This window comes from Ammospiza caudacuta, chromosome 7 (genome assembly GCF_027887145.1).
Source record: "Ammospiza caudacuta isolate bAmmCau1 chromosome 7, bAmmCau1.pri, whole genome shotgun sequence".
In the NCBI taxonomy this organism is placed as follows: Eukaryota; Metazoa; Chordata; class Aves; order Passeriformes; family Passerellidae; genus Ammospiza; species Ammospiza caudacuta.
The window spans coordinates 8,600,570-8,616,506 of record NC_080599.1 but is presented as its reverse complement, the minus strand read 5'-3'; the positions used below and the strand labels follow the sequence as shown (position 1 = coordinate 8,616,506).

General features: G+C 36.7%; 1 protein-coding gene and 1 pseudogene across 1 annotated transcript in view; both read right to left on the bottom strand.

Annotated features, from left to right (window-relative positions):
• LOC131559625 (zinc finger protein 345-like) overlaps positions 1 to 15,937 on the bottom strand; it is a 740,983-nt gene that overhangs the window by 254,592 nt on the left and 470,454 nt on the right. The gene's annotated exons all lie outside the window — the stretch shown is intronic.
• Positions 1 to 15,937, bottom strand: part of LOC131560135 (synaptonemal complex protein 1-like) — a 55,126-nt pseudogene that overhangs the window by 30,039 nt on the left and 9,150 nt on the right.

Here is a 15,937-nt window from a genome sequence, read left to right as displayed (position 1 = left end):
TTGTTTAGTGATTTGTGAGTATTCTATATTTTATAGGTGAAGGAATTTCCTGTTCATTCCACATCAGCATTTTTCTTTTATTTTTATACAATTTAGAAAGGTGAGATGTCGCAGACATTTCTCCACAGAAATCCTTTCTTTCAGATTTCTGCGTCTTCGGGAGGCCAGAGGCCCCCGAAGAGAAGGTAAACAATTATTATCAGCTGCTGGGGAATGCAACAGGAACACCTTGATTGGCTCATTTTCTATGTTTATAATTAAGAGCCAATCACCAGTTCAAGCCAGGGGACTGAGTCCTTGGCCACAACTTTGTTGTGGATTCTTTTCTATCTCTTCTTAGCTTAGCTAGCAGCTCTGCAAACCTCTCTCTATATTCTATTTAGTATAACTATAATGTATTATATTATATATTAATAAATCAAGCCTTCTGATTCAAGAAACAAGATTCACCGTCTCTCTCTCACCAGCTGCGACCCACACAGGTCACTGTAATATACTGAGGTCTAGGAGCAATGTGCTAGGAACTCCACTGTATGAAACCCTGCAGTGGAATAAAGGAGATTTGAATTTAAATTTTCCAACAGCAGGAGGGAATCAAAAATGGGGAGAGGACGAATGGCCTGCAGAACAAATGATAGCATATTATGACCCAGCAACATGGGCTCAGGATGGATCATGGGGATATAGGACCCCAATTTACCTATTGAATAGATTAATAAGGCTCCAAGCAGTAGTGGAGATGGTGTCAAATCGCACCTCCGGTGCCTTAAAAACGTTGGCCAGGCAGTATACACAAATGTGGGCATTTGTGTACCAAAACATGATCGCCCTAGACTATCTGTTGGCAGAAGAAGGAGTTTGTGGGAGATTTAATGAATTAAGGTGCTGTATAGAAATTGATGATTATGGGGAAGTTATCACAGAACTTGCAGAAGAAATTAAGAGGGTGGCTCATGTGCTGGTACAAAAGTGGAATTCAATTTTGAAAGCAGATTGGTGGGATAACCTCTTTGGAGGTGTTTGGTGGAAAAAGTTAGGGTTCATGTTGTTGTGTTCAGTTCTGGGACTTCTGTTTCTGCCTTGTATGATTCCAGGTTTTATTAGGTTAATTCATTCAGTGATTCAGGGGGTGCATATTACAACTATGTCTCAAGATTCAGAATCCCCAGAAAAAGGAAAACCAAAATATATAATGGTCCTAACAGCTAAATCAACCCAGGTAAAAGAACAAGGACCTAGAGAGATTGAAATGTTAACTTAATTTGAAAAAGAGTGTGAAAAATTAGACCCAGCAGCAGAAATGCTGGAAAAGATTGAAGCTGAAAGGAGACAACGAGAGAATCAAAATTTTGAAGAATATAAAGGTTATCAGGGCACAGCCTTTTAAATACAGCACAAATCAATGATCAAAAAGAGAAATGGGGGATTTGTGGTAAATAGGTATGATTCATGCTGATAAAAATTGAAACAGTAATCAATATTGATACAGTAACTAATATCTGGGAAAAAATAAAATAAGTTAAAAATTGTAATGCCAAAGAAGAGAGGGAGAGGAGGGCCTCCGCCCCCCCTTTCCAGCAGATGTTTTTTTCAAGGACCACAGGAAAGAAGCTGAAGATACAGCTGCTAAAAATGACCAAGAACCTGGTTCGGTCCCAGAAAAAGCTAATTATAAGGGATTTACTGCCTTCATATGTAGATGCAGTGATACGTTAGTCTTGGCTTACATTGTATTGGCTTGGTGCGCATGTGTAACCCAAATGTGAATTAAAGGACAACGAAGAAGACTACAGGGCCTTCATCAGCGATGACCCCCAAAGACTTGTGCGACCACCAAACCGAGTGGTGGCGCATGCGTGGTAAAGGTGGTAATGAAGGCGGAGACAGAAAAGTGACGAACCGAAAATAGGAGGAGATGGCATTGACACATGGCATATAAGGGGTGATTTTTACTTGGCAAGCTTGTACGTGAAGTGGCAAGGGTCATTGAACCCTGCCCTCCGTACCCCGTGGTTGTTTTTGCTTATGCGCTATTATTTTAACCAAATTATCCCTTGTTTATATATTTTTTTAAACTATTTAATTAAAATTGTTACTATTTTTAATATTGTTTGGCCTTTTTATGTTGGGATAATTGGGCAAACATAACACTTGTAATTTTGTTGTTATGTCTAGGCTCTGAAGCAGGATTTGTCATTGTTCTGGAACCAAGATTTGTCAGGACCCAGGACATCCCTCTGGCTGTCCTGAGCAGCCCAGACCCCTGCCAGGGGGCTCAGAGACCCTGGCACAGAGCCCAAAATGCCCCTATGGTTTTGATTATGACCCATGGAGCAAATTACCAATCTGGTATGAAGATCAGCAAGCCACAACACTTTAGGTAGCATATTGGTGAAGTTATTACAGGATGGAAAAGTAGATTTTAGGGTTTTTGGTATGGGGGTTCAGTAGGGAAGATGGTGGGAACTGGATGTGTCTAGCTTTCTCCTTCTTCTTCTTGGCCTCCATCTTCTGCTGTGATGGTGGCACTTACAGATTGGTTTAGAGTAGAAGCCCACTGTCTAACACAGGTGATAGGTATTGGAAAGTAATTGTAAACATTGTAAATGTCGTTTTTAGTATAAAGACGTAACACAACCCTGGGGGAGGCAGAGTGCCTGGAACTGTCTTGCTGAGCTCACCTTGGCAGGACAGGAGAAAATTTTTTATAGGTAAGATAAAATAAACAACCTTGAGACTGAGAAATGAAGAGCCCTGACTCCTTCTTCAAGCACCAGACTGGGAAAAGAGACTTTGGAACTTTTCTCAGGGTCACTCTGACCAGCCAGAGATCCTGACAAAGATTAACCAAGGATTAATACAGAAATAGATGTTCTAATCTATCCTTGCACTTCTGCTGGTCCCTAGGAAGGCTGGTGGGTGATTTCTGTCTGTGTTCAAATATTTAAAGCAACAACAAATAGTCCCACACTTTATATTTCAGATAAACAATTTAATGGCATCTTAACATTGGTTTCACAATCTTATAACGTGCATATTTTACTCCTTGTGAAGCTGAAATCTTTTTAAATACAAGTAATTCTACTGAAATTTTAGAAGTTTCGAAACCATTTTAACATACTGAAAACAAAACAGTCTAAAAAGACAGGTCTAACAGCCATTAAAATGCAGGAAAAAGCAAGAGGACTTCAGGTAAAAGAACATTCATTTAACAGCTACATTTCTTCCACTAAGTAGTTATGTGTTAAGAAAAACAGAGTAAATGTAAAAGAACAGAAGTTCTTTGAAACCAGAATTTCTAATGCCAGAAACAGCTTTGAAACAACTTTCTGTGTAGTTCTATTTATTTCCAAATTTAAAATTGGCTAATTTGTGTCCCAACATTTTGAAGCACAAGGGAGGAAAGGTGGAAAATGCTCTGCAGGGGTTGCAGTTATAGATCTATAAAGTTTATACGTGTAAAGGAATGAACACAGTATTAAACACACTGAGTATGACAGAAAAATGCAACAAAGCACCAACTCTGAGAGAAAAACAGCCTTGCAAGCAATGCCAGGGCACTGGGCATTTCTGCATTTTAAGCAAAGAGCTTTACAGTATCTTTAATTTTCCTTTTCCTGTCCATTTTGGAGAGCACAGTCCAGCCCGCCTCGTGCATTCTCCTCATGGTTTTGAGTTTCAGAGCAGAGCCTGGAGATTTCACACTGCATGGAGCTGGGCTCTGGGAAGGAAAATAAAGCCATCCTTTAGTTTCTGTAAACAATCTGATTAACTGCTTGGTTTAATCTTAGGAAAGGCTAACATACCTTTTTTGGTGCTGTGGAATGTAACTGTGAAGCTTGTGGATAATCTTTGTACAAATTTTTAAACATTTCTTCTTCCGAGACTATGCTCTAATAAATTAAAAAGTTACTTAGTCACACTATATTAAAAATACTTTTTCTTTCCCCCTAATGATATTAGACTATGAAAAAAAAGATGTCATTATGAGGCATAACAGTTCAATAAAAAGAATGTTAATTATATACATACAATGACAATTCCAGAAAGAACCAATAAATTAAAAATATACACATAAATATTGGCTGGAATGTGGAAGCTCTTTATTTCATTCTCAGCCCCAGCAATGAGCACAAAGAGCTGCTCAGCCCATGATTTGTTCTCTGGCTCTTACCAGGAGGTCAGTGTGCTCAGAGCTGTCTGACTGAGTGTCAGCTGCACAAGCACTTTCTGCTTTTTCCTGCTGCTCTGCCCTGCAGGCAGGTTTGTGCTTCTTCCACTCTGCATTTTATCCATTGGAGGAGTCTTTATAACACATGTCTGGGAAAGAAAATGTTTCTCTTTTTAGATTATATTTTATGGGGTAAGTATGGAATCTAAAGCCAAACTCAGGACCCAGTTTACAGTCTGAGTGTCCCAGAATTCACCTGACAGAAATGGTGGAACTCTGATCTTTCCATCCAAACATGAAGCAAAGACCCAAACAAAGTGGGGTGGGGTGGAAATATAATTTTTTATATTATTTTTGTTGCCAAATGAGGAGAATGAAGGGGAAGCTATGGAAGAGCTGAGTTTCATGGCACATTGTATTTAAGTTCTCCGTGCTTATCTGCAGAAATTCAGGTTATTCTGAACTGTAGCCACTACGTTGGACTCTATCAAACATCAAAGAAAATGGGAACAAACAAAACTGCAGGAAAAGGCTTTCAGAGAAAGATTGATAGCTACATCAAGATTGGTGTTATTTAAAATAGTCTTTTCACTAGAAGTGAAACTGAGAAGCATTGAATGGTCCAGTGCAGTCCTTTTTTAGACTGGTAACATCAAAATGGTGCTGGATTCCATTGTTCCAATGTGAAAACCACAAGTGAACTCCTGACAGGAAGAAGGGTGAGTTCTGCCGTCAGGACTACTTTGATACTTTGACCATTTTTACAGCTGTATCAGCTTTTTTCTTTTTCATAGAGGAAAAGTGCCTTTACAAATGGACACTTTTAAAGACTAAGTAAATCAGTTCTAGAGACATTAAAAAATCAACAACTGAGCAAGAAAAATTACACACTGGGAGCCCTTCCAGAAACTGCTGTCTAATATCTCCATGGGATGGTGTGACCCTTTAAAATCCCTTCTTATCCCAGGGGGAAAAAAATAATCTACAGAGAAGTAAGAAATATAGGCAGAAAAATGCAACAAGAAAAATTCACTGTTAGGAGTTACAAAACTTCAATGTTGGACTGCCCAAGAGGCTTCCTGTACTGAAGGAGGCATTTTTATTTTTATTTAAATTTTTTTTTTTATTTCAGGAATATAATTTGGAGATTTTCTATTTTTACGTGAATAGATTCACTGTATAGATCTAAACAAGGTTTAGCAGTCAGGAACATAAATTTGTATTTTCTATAATTTAAAAAGATTGAAGTCAAAAGCATTCCAATGTCTTTTGTTGAATGCAAATAAATTCTCATGGCACTTCAATTGATTCTACAAATATAAATATTACCAAATTGTAAAAGCAATTAAAAAGTTAAAGTTACCTTGTGTTTCTTTTCACTGTCAGGAATCACACTGCCAGAGTGCTCTTTTACAAGATTCTCCTACAAAAGAGTTATGTGACAGCAAGGAAATATTGATTTGAATTCAGTTGTTAAAAATCTTCTTGGTGTAATTACAGAGCACAGTCTACAATCGCAGACTGCTACAAAGTTCACACAAATAGATGACCAGATTTAGCACAAGCCCAGCATTCCAAAGTCACTGTTTTTCTGTTCAGTTTCATTTCTTATCCAACTTCTCACACAGCACAAGCCCAGGCCACACCTCTCACCCCCAGTGCTCAGGGAATAAACAAACTCCACCTTTTCTTCCATTTCTGCTCTCAGCTGTTCCTTAAGGCAGGACAATTCCCGTTTCAAACATGACAGCTCATTTTCCTACAAACCATTAAATAAAGGACAGGGTTAACTCTGCACAGCCCAGAAAAAGGAAAACAGTCCCAGGTGAGACAGTAATTAACAGGGACACTCATTAGATACACAAGATAATTCTATGTGCTTTTCAGCCCTATACTTGAAGCTTTGCTTTAGCTTGTTTAACAAAGACTGAAGCACTGTAAGAAACAGGTACTTGATCAGAAGTGTTCAAGGTAATACCTTAAAACCCTTGGGAGAGCAGGGGTGAGAGAGCACAATCTAAATATTTAAAACAAAAGTTTCCTATTCAAAGTCAGAAACATGGGAAGTCAGAACATGACACGCTACCTGGAGGAGCAGACACAAACACACTGCTACTGCAATTTATTTTTAGAAACATTTTGAGTTTTTAGTGCCCAGAATAAGATCTGTTGCAGCAGGTTGGGTGGGACTGCTACTGGTAAAAATCAAAAGCACACTGGAAGAGTTCCCAGAGAATGTCTCTGGTGGGAAGACCCCAGAGCACAGCAGGAAAAGAAACTCTCTAAGCAAACTGAAAAAAGATCTTTAGAAGTCACAAACTGACTGAAGATCACATCTTTTGTCTCTCTGTGCTGTTGGTGGGCAAGAGGGAGGGATTGGGAAAAAAGATGTTTTAAGGATTTTTTAAAATTCTTATTACTCACTTTTAATTCTATTATTAATTTTTATACTATTTATTTTGAATCTGCTTTACCCTCAAAGTGTTTTTCTCCTAATCCTTATCTCAACTCAGTCCTTGAATTTTTCTTTCCCCTCCTCTGCTCAACAATAGCAGAGAAAAATGAGTAAATGTTTTTTTTGTGTGTGCCTGCACTTAGCCAGTATAAAACCCCTACACAAGGACATCAACCCCTTCACTGAATTATTGACCATTGCAAAGTGCTCCCTACCAGTGCTCTTTCTGATGAGAACTGCTTTTGCTGTTTCATTTTATATACTTTTAACTCTGCATCTTTTTCTTCAACCATTTTATCATATTCATTCTGTGGTAAAAAAAAAACCAAACCAACAACAAACTCAAAACATGTGACTAAATGTTGCAATTATAGAGTTATCCAGTCTTTAAACATCATTTTTTCAAACCAGGCCCTTAAGATTCATAAAGAAAAGATTCATTGATGCTTCCGCAGAAACTGTAAAACAGGAAATGCTCAATTCAAGTATTATTTTGTGGACTGGCAGAGAGTGCTTTATTTCTGTGCAGCAATATGTGCTCAACACTAAGCCAGCTGTGCCATCTTTATTAATGTATCTGCTAAAGATATTGCAAAATGAGGAATAGAAAGGTAAACTAAAATGTGTCAGGCTAAACTGCTGATGGTCACTAAGTAATCTCAGAGAGAGCCAAACTGATACTGAAAAATATTGCATTCACATGGTATCAAAGGAAGCCTGAATTGAAAAAAATCTAAAAATCCCAGAAGTTTAGATGAATGGAATTTATCTGCCCATAGGAATGTGTTCATAATCTTCAAATGAATTTGATTTTAGATGATGCAAAGTGCAGCATGTGTTCAGCTTCCTTTTCCCAGACTCAGGCCTGTTTCTGCTTTTGAAAGGTCATTAACGTGGTGTCACAAGTTATAAACATGGTATTGACATGGTATCACCCATTGCAAACCACAGCAAGCACGAAAATCTCTGACCTTGTGCTTTTCCATCAGTGTCACCATCTCAGTTTTCTTGTGCTGACATTTGGTATCGGTTTCTCTCCGTATCATTGCAGTTTCATCACAAAGCAACCTCATATTTTCTACCTGTCAGTAATAAATTGCATCTCATTCATCAACATAACAATATAATTTTTTTTAGATCTTAATTTCTTCTTCCCCCTGTGGGTGCAAAGTTTGCAGTCCCACTTGGGCTTCATTTGCTTTTAAGATCCCTTTCAAATACCTCATCTTTTCTGCAGATTGTTAAAATGGGCAAGATCAAAGGTACAGCCATGGCAGGCAAGCTCACTGCAAACCAAAAGGCCATTTCAAGCCCTCTGCCCTAACATTTCTTAGTATTGCCATCAAAAAAGTGTGGGCGGAAAAGTCCTAATGTGGGAGACGTTATAATCTAATTTAATTGTGCTGACTTTATACCAAGGGTGGAATTTCTTTGCACTATATCTTGAAAGAAAGAATTTTTAATGGAGTTCTTATTTTAAAGATATTTTCAAATACTCCAACCTAAGAACCAAATGTACTAAAGCTTTGCTCACAGGCAAACACAACAAGTTCCATTTATATCTGAAATGTAAGAACAAGGACTCCTGCCAATAAAGCTTCATAAAAACATTTTAAATTAAAAAAAAATTAGATTGTAAAAATTAACACCTCTCACCTCTTCACGAAGTTTATTTTAATTTACTTTTCTTGTTTCTATGTCTTTTTGATAGATGTCAACTTCTTCCTTATGTTGCTTGTTCATATTTTCCTTGTCTAACTGCAATTTATTCACCTTTTGAGAATGCAGAATTGCTGCTGTTATTTGTTTAGGAATTACTATGTTGATGATTTTTTCTTACCTCTTATTTTTGAGCACAAACACTCTGTTACTTTTCAGGCATATGATTAAAGTGTTTGCTATTTAGAAGTTCACCTTTTTTTTTAATAAAGAGTTGAACTTAGGCCTGAAGTGAGTTAGAAAATACTCAAAGGAACAATGGCAACAGCACAATGGGGAAGACTGTCCTAAGCACTCACCCTAAATGCTGTGAATGCCTTGGAAAAAACAAATACAGATGGAGATTTTATTCCCTCTCTTATAAATCTGTATCAGATTTTCACAGGTTTTATGGTACATTTTCCTCCCAGCTGTGCATTTTGATTTTTTCCTTTTAAGTTTATCCTTACAGTTTTTCCTTTTAAGTTTATCATATGAAAATCCTCAAAAACTTCACTTTTCTTCATGTGCAGTATCCAAAGCTGGACACAATATTCCCATCAGAGGGATTGCCACTGCAGAACACATTTAAAGAACAGACTAAAAAGAGTTATATTTATATATATATTTTTTTTTTTTTAATGCTTTTCTGTTACAATGAGGTTGCTGAACCCTGTTCAGTCCACTATCAACAAAAGAAAAAAAAAAGTAAGGAACAGATTAGAAACACAATCAATTGCAATGTGAATCCATCTCTTAAATGTCCAATAGTCAATGCCCAATGATTAAAAATGGAAGCATCTTCTAAAAACTATGAGCTCATTCCTGCAAAGTCTGTATCCCAGATCCAGAAACCAGCTCAGAATGTATTTAACAAGTGGATAACGTATTTAACATTATTTACAGTGGAACTTAAAAACACTCACCTCATCTTCTACATGATGTTAGTTAAACCTACCTTCCCTTCATAAGTATTGCTTTTCTTGCTTTCTGCAGTAATTTTCTTTTTCAGCACCTTATTCTGTTGAAATAAAACAAAACAAGCACTGTACCATAATAGAATTATGTCATGGTTTAACTGCATCAAGAAATTCCAGCTTTCATCAGGCAAATACCTCTCAGCTGTTGAGCAGCTCAGGTTCCAGAACAATTCTTCAAACAAATGAATGCTCAGCTAATTTCTGTGATAATTACTATTTCTTCATGGCCTTAAGAAAGGCTCCTCCTGAGCAGCAGCAGGGAATAACAAATGAGGTGCAGAATGGGAATTAAAACTAAGATGCTGCTGACAGAAGGTGTGAAGATGTCATGACCAAAAATACAAGTTATTTATTTTTACAGTCAAGTTACTACAGTTTGTGCCATGCAGAATTCTTTTCTACTAGTGGTAACTGAGATACTCTTTAAAAGTACATAAATAACACTATGCACTAAATGAAAAAGAGTAGAAGTTTATTAAAGATATTATTTTTGTAATTGCTTTTTTCAAATTAAGGCTCATTTAACAAATTAAGTGATCCCTAAGATGACTCCCTAGTTTGCTCAGGGTTAGGATAAGAAAGGAGAATTTTTAAATTAAATAGGTGTATCTAAAGACATCACAGCAGACACAAACCTGCTGAAAAGCAACCCAAAATATAATGTGTTTATGTATTTGTGACATTTAAAATCTCTACACACCTCCTGCTGCAACTCTTCAATGCATTTGGTTTTATTTTCCACCTGTTTCTTTAAATTATTCATCTGAAAGAGATATTTCAGACATGAATTAGTAAGTTCTACAAATGACTCCCTATGTGAGCAATTCCTGTACATGTTCTCAAACCTGCACTTGCACCAGTCTGGTTTGTTCCAATGGGACTGAAACACCAGCTGACATGTTAGAATAATCAGAATTTTAGCCATAAAGTACCACAAGATGTTAATTAATAGCAGTGAACCAGTTCTTTAGTGGTTATGGAGTTAAGAAAGAAGAAGAAAAAAACCCCAAGATCTTCACAATTTAAAAAATGCACTTGTATAAAGTTCCCTACATCCATGAAAAAATGAATTTTCCCAATTATTTTCTAGAATTTTCAATGGCTTTTCCTTTCTTGAAATTTCATTTTCAGTTCTCTTAACCTGAAATTAAATTGTAAATCTTTGACTTTTAGAATGAAATTTTGAAATTTGCTAAAAACCCCAGGTTGCTTTGAACCAATAGAAAGAAAAGTAAAAATGTTTGAATCTATTTAAGCTCAAAATCACACTACATATAAAAAGCAAATCCAGAGCCCATCCACCACTGAGTGGGTATATGAAAAACAGAAAAGCAGGTTCTCTGTTTGCCTGAAAACAAACAAATCTTTAATATTAAACTTCCAGGAAAGAGTGAACATCCCAGTGACTGTGCTTGTCTTTTGAAATACCAGGGCTCACATGTGGACACACAAGGGCACAGCTGGCAGCAGCTGGGAAAGAAGAAACCTCTGGCAGAGATCACATCCCCCAGGCAGAGCTTTGCAGGAAAAACCCCAACAAAGATTTTACATTGAATGCTGTCCTCCAGGTTCTGTAAGATATTTTCATGACACAGGACATACATTTTCTTCTCTTTCATCCAGTGTACTTTTCATCTCTTCACCTGTCTTTGCCATTTTCTCCTTCAAAGACTCCAGTTCATTTTTAAGCGCCAAATTAACAAGCATTAGTAAATATTTCCTTATTGCCTTTAACTTATTTTCAGTACTTCTAATAAACCCATATTTTATTTTCTGAAGAGAGCTGCTAATGTTGATGGGAACTTCATAAGCTGCTCAATGAAAATGTTCTTAAAATGCAGCAACATGCCCATTAAGTCAATATGTGAACTGTCCATACTTCTTTTAAGTAGGAAAAGATGTTCCAGGAACCCAAGGAAGGTACATCCTAACCTGGACTATTGCAATGCAGCTGTGAAACACGGGAGCTGCCTATTGAACTGGGGATACAGAGAGTAACTCTGAACCAGTTTTGCCTTGTCACATTTCATCCATAACCTTCAACTTCCATTTGAATTTCCTTCACACCTGGGATGTCTAATGCAAAACAAGACAGCTCCTACTGTGTAATACAAAATATTGGCAAACACTGTTCCTGCAGCAATTGGTATTTCTAATCTGAGAAAATTTCTACTTGGCCAACAGCAATTCTGAATAGTTTCTGCTTAGCTATGTAATCTAGAAAAACATTAATCAAAAAATCCCAGAAAGCAGCATTTGAACATAACCAACTATTTGAGTCTACTTCCTTAAACAATATCAAATATTATTATATTTGTTTTTACTTGCCTTAGCTGGCTATTTGCCTCTTCTAGATTTTTAACCAACTTCTTTGTATTTTCTTCTTCTTTCTTACTATCCTAAATAAAGACCCATGTGTCAGCAAAGAAATAAAATTCAAAGTGACTTCTTAAACAATTCAAAGACATCCAAAGCACACAGACCTGCCTTGTTCACAAGTGTAAATACACTTCCTTTCCAATTCAAACACAAAAAATAGCTCAGGTACTCTACAGACCCAAGTCATGTTGCAGCTCATCATCTAATTTGTGAAACTGAGTCATTTGTCAAATTGAGTATTGACTCAAATTGAGTCCTTTCAAGAAAGCTGGAAGTTTACAACTTGCCTCTTGTTGTTCTTGCAGTTTCTTGAGTTCTGCTGCCACAGCATTTTCTTTTGTGCTGTTTGTTCTTTCTCTAGTGAAAGCTTACTGAGATACACTGTTAGTTGTTCATTCTTTAACCTAATTTAAAACAAATGGCCAAGAGGAATAACAGGATGCATTTTGAAATCTCCTTTTAAATAAACATACCCATTATCAAGTGTTATTCCATGCTGAAAGAAGTCCAGGTCTTTATCTACAAATATAAGCTTTGCAGCAGAGCCAGAGAGATATAAAAAGGTGACAGAAGAAGGAAAGAAAATCAAAGTCAACTTTTATATAAATATAATGGTTAGTGAAGATGATGTAGTTCAAAGCAATATTAACAATGAATTCAGAAACTTTCTCTTCTTGTTAAATAAGTCAGAGAGATATGGAACAACTACATATGCCATAGAACACATACAAATAGAGAAAGTGGAATTTAGAAATGTAAGTATATAATTATTGTCATATATGTGGTTCAAAACTTCCATTAGAAAACAACCATAGTTCATTTCACTGTGGATTAAAGCAACTTCTATATTACACCAAAACTAATTCAATATTATATTTTCAAAATGGTCATACGCCTCTTGTTCAAGATCTGTTTTCAGTCACAAGCTGCTTTAAATAATTTTGCTCCGTCTCAGCTGTTTTTGTCAGCTGTGCTTTCAGATCCTGGAATTCTTGCTGCAAAATGAAAAGGAAGAGTTTTGAGTATCTATGTGCAAACTCCAACTGCTGGAGGTTATCAGACATGAACTAAGAGCACAAGGCTTTCAGAAGAACCAAACAACATCCATGCCATGGATTATCCAGATTGGATCTTTCCAGTCTGCTGTGATCTGGAAGTGGTGTGAGACAGTGAATTGTGACACCAGTGCTATTCAAGTCTGTTCCATGCTGTGAGTTTCATTACCTGGGCTGCAAAATTAGGGTGGGACCCTGCTCTGGGTGCTGTTTCTATGTATAAACTCATATCCAAGTCATGATGTGTAACTGAACTATTTCTAAAAACATGTTACTGTTGCCCTGCTTCAGACCTCTCTCATCTGGAGAGCATTTTCATTTCTCTCTCCACATTTTTCTCTCTCTGCATATTTTCTACAGTAGCCTCAAGATTCTTCTTCAATAAAAGTCCTCCAAGTTACCCATTTTAGAAAATGAGTAAAACTCAGTTCAGAACACTCAATGCACAGATTATAACAACAAGCACACACAGTATAATGCACACCTGATTTCACACTATCTTAACTTTCGTTGATACGGATTCTTGTTAGGCTTGTAAATATAAAATCATAATGAAAATAAACCTCTGTTAAGAGTGTATTTCATATAGCTTAGGCTGCTGTGACAGAAAATGGGCCTATGTCACAGCACAGCAGGGTTCACAGAGGCAAGAGCTAATTACCTTCCTGGAAGGAAGAAAAAATGGGAAAACTTTATATCCAGAGAGAGTGGCATTTGAATGGGCATGAACAAAGAAGGAAATAACCAAAAACCTTGAGAAGGAAAACCAAAAACATGGGAGACAAGAAAAACCAAAAGCACAGGAGACAAGAAAAACAGAGGCAATAAAGAAGTTCTTCAAAGAAAACACTGAAATTGTGTGTGAGAAAGTTTAGTAGAAATGTTAAGGTTGACTAGATGGAGTTTATTTATGGCATTTAAGATACTTACAAAGCAAGAGGAATTTCATATGAAGAGCAAATGCCATGAGATTAATAAAATGAACATTTACCAGAGTTTCTGACAGCTCTTCAAGTTGCACTTCTTTATCACATTTCACTTTAGTCATCTCTTCTACAGCACATGGAATGTAAAATGAACGGAACATAAATGATTTTTCATATTTAGCAGGCAGTATAAAACATTTACCCTTTTGCAATACCCAGTTCTCGAAACTTGTTGGATTAAGTTAAGAAACTGAAAAGCTAATTTATGATTTAATCTAAATGTAGACTTGAAAAAATGATTCAGACATTAGCAAATCTATATCTGAAGAGAAACTAAATATTTATCCTAAATAAAATTTAGAGCCTATTATGTTTCACAAATATAGCTTCAAATAAACGATGGACTGTAAGACTAGAGTATTCTCCAAGTATTGATGCACCTGCATTGTTCCAGAAAAAAAATCTGAACTGCTGAAGCTATCAGATGGATATGCTGAGAAAGGAAAGCAGTTGTTACTAACTTCCAGATGGTTTCTATGTGCACATCCACAATTCTGGTATTTTTTGCAAGTTCTCAACAGCAAGGCAGAGCTCTGACTCTGGGGACTAAGGAGCACATCCCTAGAAACCACAGGATTTCAAATTGATGATATTTAAAGACAACCCCTGCCAGCATCATTCCACTTCCAGCATGGGGAGGGTCACAGAAACCTCCATGGGAGGGTTTTATCTCTGCTGCAGAAGTCACTCCTGGCACCTGCAGTGCTGCTGCTCTGAGCTGCAAACCAAAATGACCTGCAGAGGAATTCATGCATGAATGGTCTGACTATTGGAGCTGTGCACATCACTGCCCTAAGGCTGCTGCCAGCACCAATGAGCCCCAAAGAAAAGGGATAAGCTGAGTAAAAATAAATCCAGGCATTCCTGACAGGTACAGGCACTGTAAAATCATTTCTCCAACTACCAGAGACAGTCCATTTCCAGAAAAGAGCAGAAAACATTTTTATTACTGCCTAGCTCATTTTCTGCCTTTCTACAAGCCTTACCCAGTTCAGCAGATTTATTCTGGAGCTCCAAGGAAGCAGCTTTGAATCGTCTTCAGATTTCTTTAATCTAAGGAAATGGTAAATTAAAAATCCCAAATGTAGAGTAAAAAGCACTGCATTTGAAACTTACAGGACAAGAAGACAAAGTCTTAGCACAAGCACTTTAAGAACATTTACCTTTCACCAGGCAGGTGATGTATCTGCCTGCAACACATATCAAATTTCACTTTTACAACCTCAGAACAGCAGACATAAAAGTAAACAAATATATACCTACAGAAATCTGTATATCTTAAAGAGAGAATTATGAAAGTTGGAGGGGGCAAAAATTTACTTTTTATACAGTATCAACTATCACAAACAAAACAAAAAACTGCAATAAATTCTTTGCATTTAGACCACTGTGTGAAAAAAAACTCCAAATTTCAGCTTAATTTCCAATTGTTCTTGATTTTGTCATAGACTGCAACCTGTAAGATCACTCTTGGAATTTAAACTCATTAATTTACTTATTTTGCTCTTCTTGCAGCAAGCTTTTCAAATTGGCAACAGAAGTCTCAAACTCCTCTGTCAGGGCTGCAAGCAAAGCCTTCAGTTTTTAACATTCTTCCTCCTGCTCTTCCTTTTCTCCAGTGACCTGAATTAATGTTTTCACTGTAGTCTGGAATTCAGTTTCCAAGTTCTTATGAGTAACCTTCAAGACATGATATCATTTCTAAACATGTTTTGCAACAAAAAGCTACAGCTGTTTCATGTGTAAAGTAGCCATTATTATTTATGCAAATACTCATCTAGTCTATTTGTACTGTAAAACTATAAGCAAGGGGTACCTCTGCCTTTTGCAATGAAATTTTAGCCTCTTCCAGCTCTGCTCTCAAATGTTCTTTACTGACCTGGGATTCCTTTAACATCTCTTCATTGTGTACTAAATAAAAAACCATTTTTATGTTTTTAAAAATAGGATTATTTACTAAAAATGCTGCTAAAATGGAAAATTACATACATTTAAAGAATTTAACAAAGACCAATGGTACTGACATCATATACTAAAAAATAATAGATGAAATTTGAATATAGGTGGCTTAAAAATATTGAAAATCAAGTTCTGGAAAGTAAGTTTCCTCAGTGACATCTGCCTGACTGTACATTTGCAAAACTGAAGCAACATATTTTCCCCTTGCAGTTTTCAAAAGCTCTCACTGCTTAACTCACCCTGAAAACTGCCCT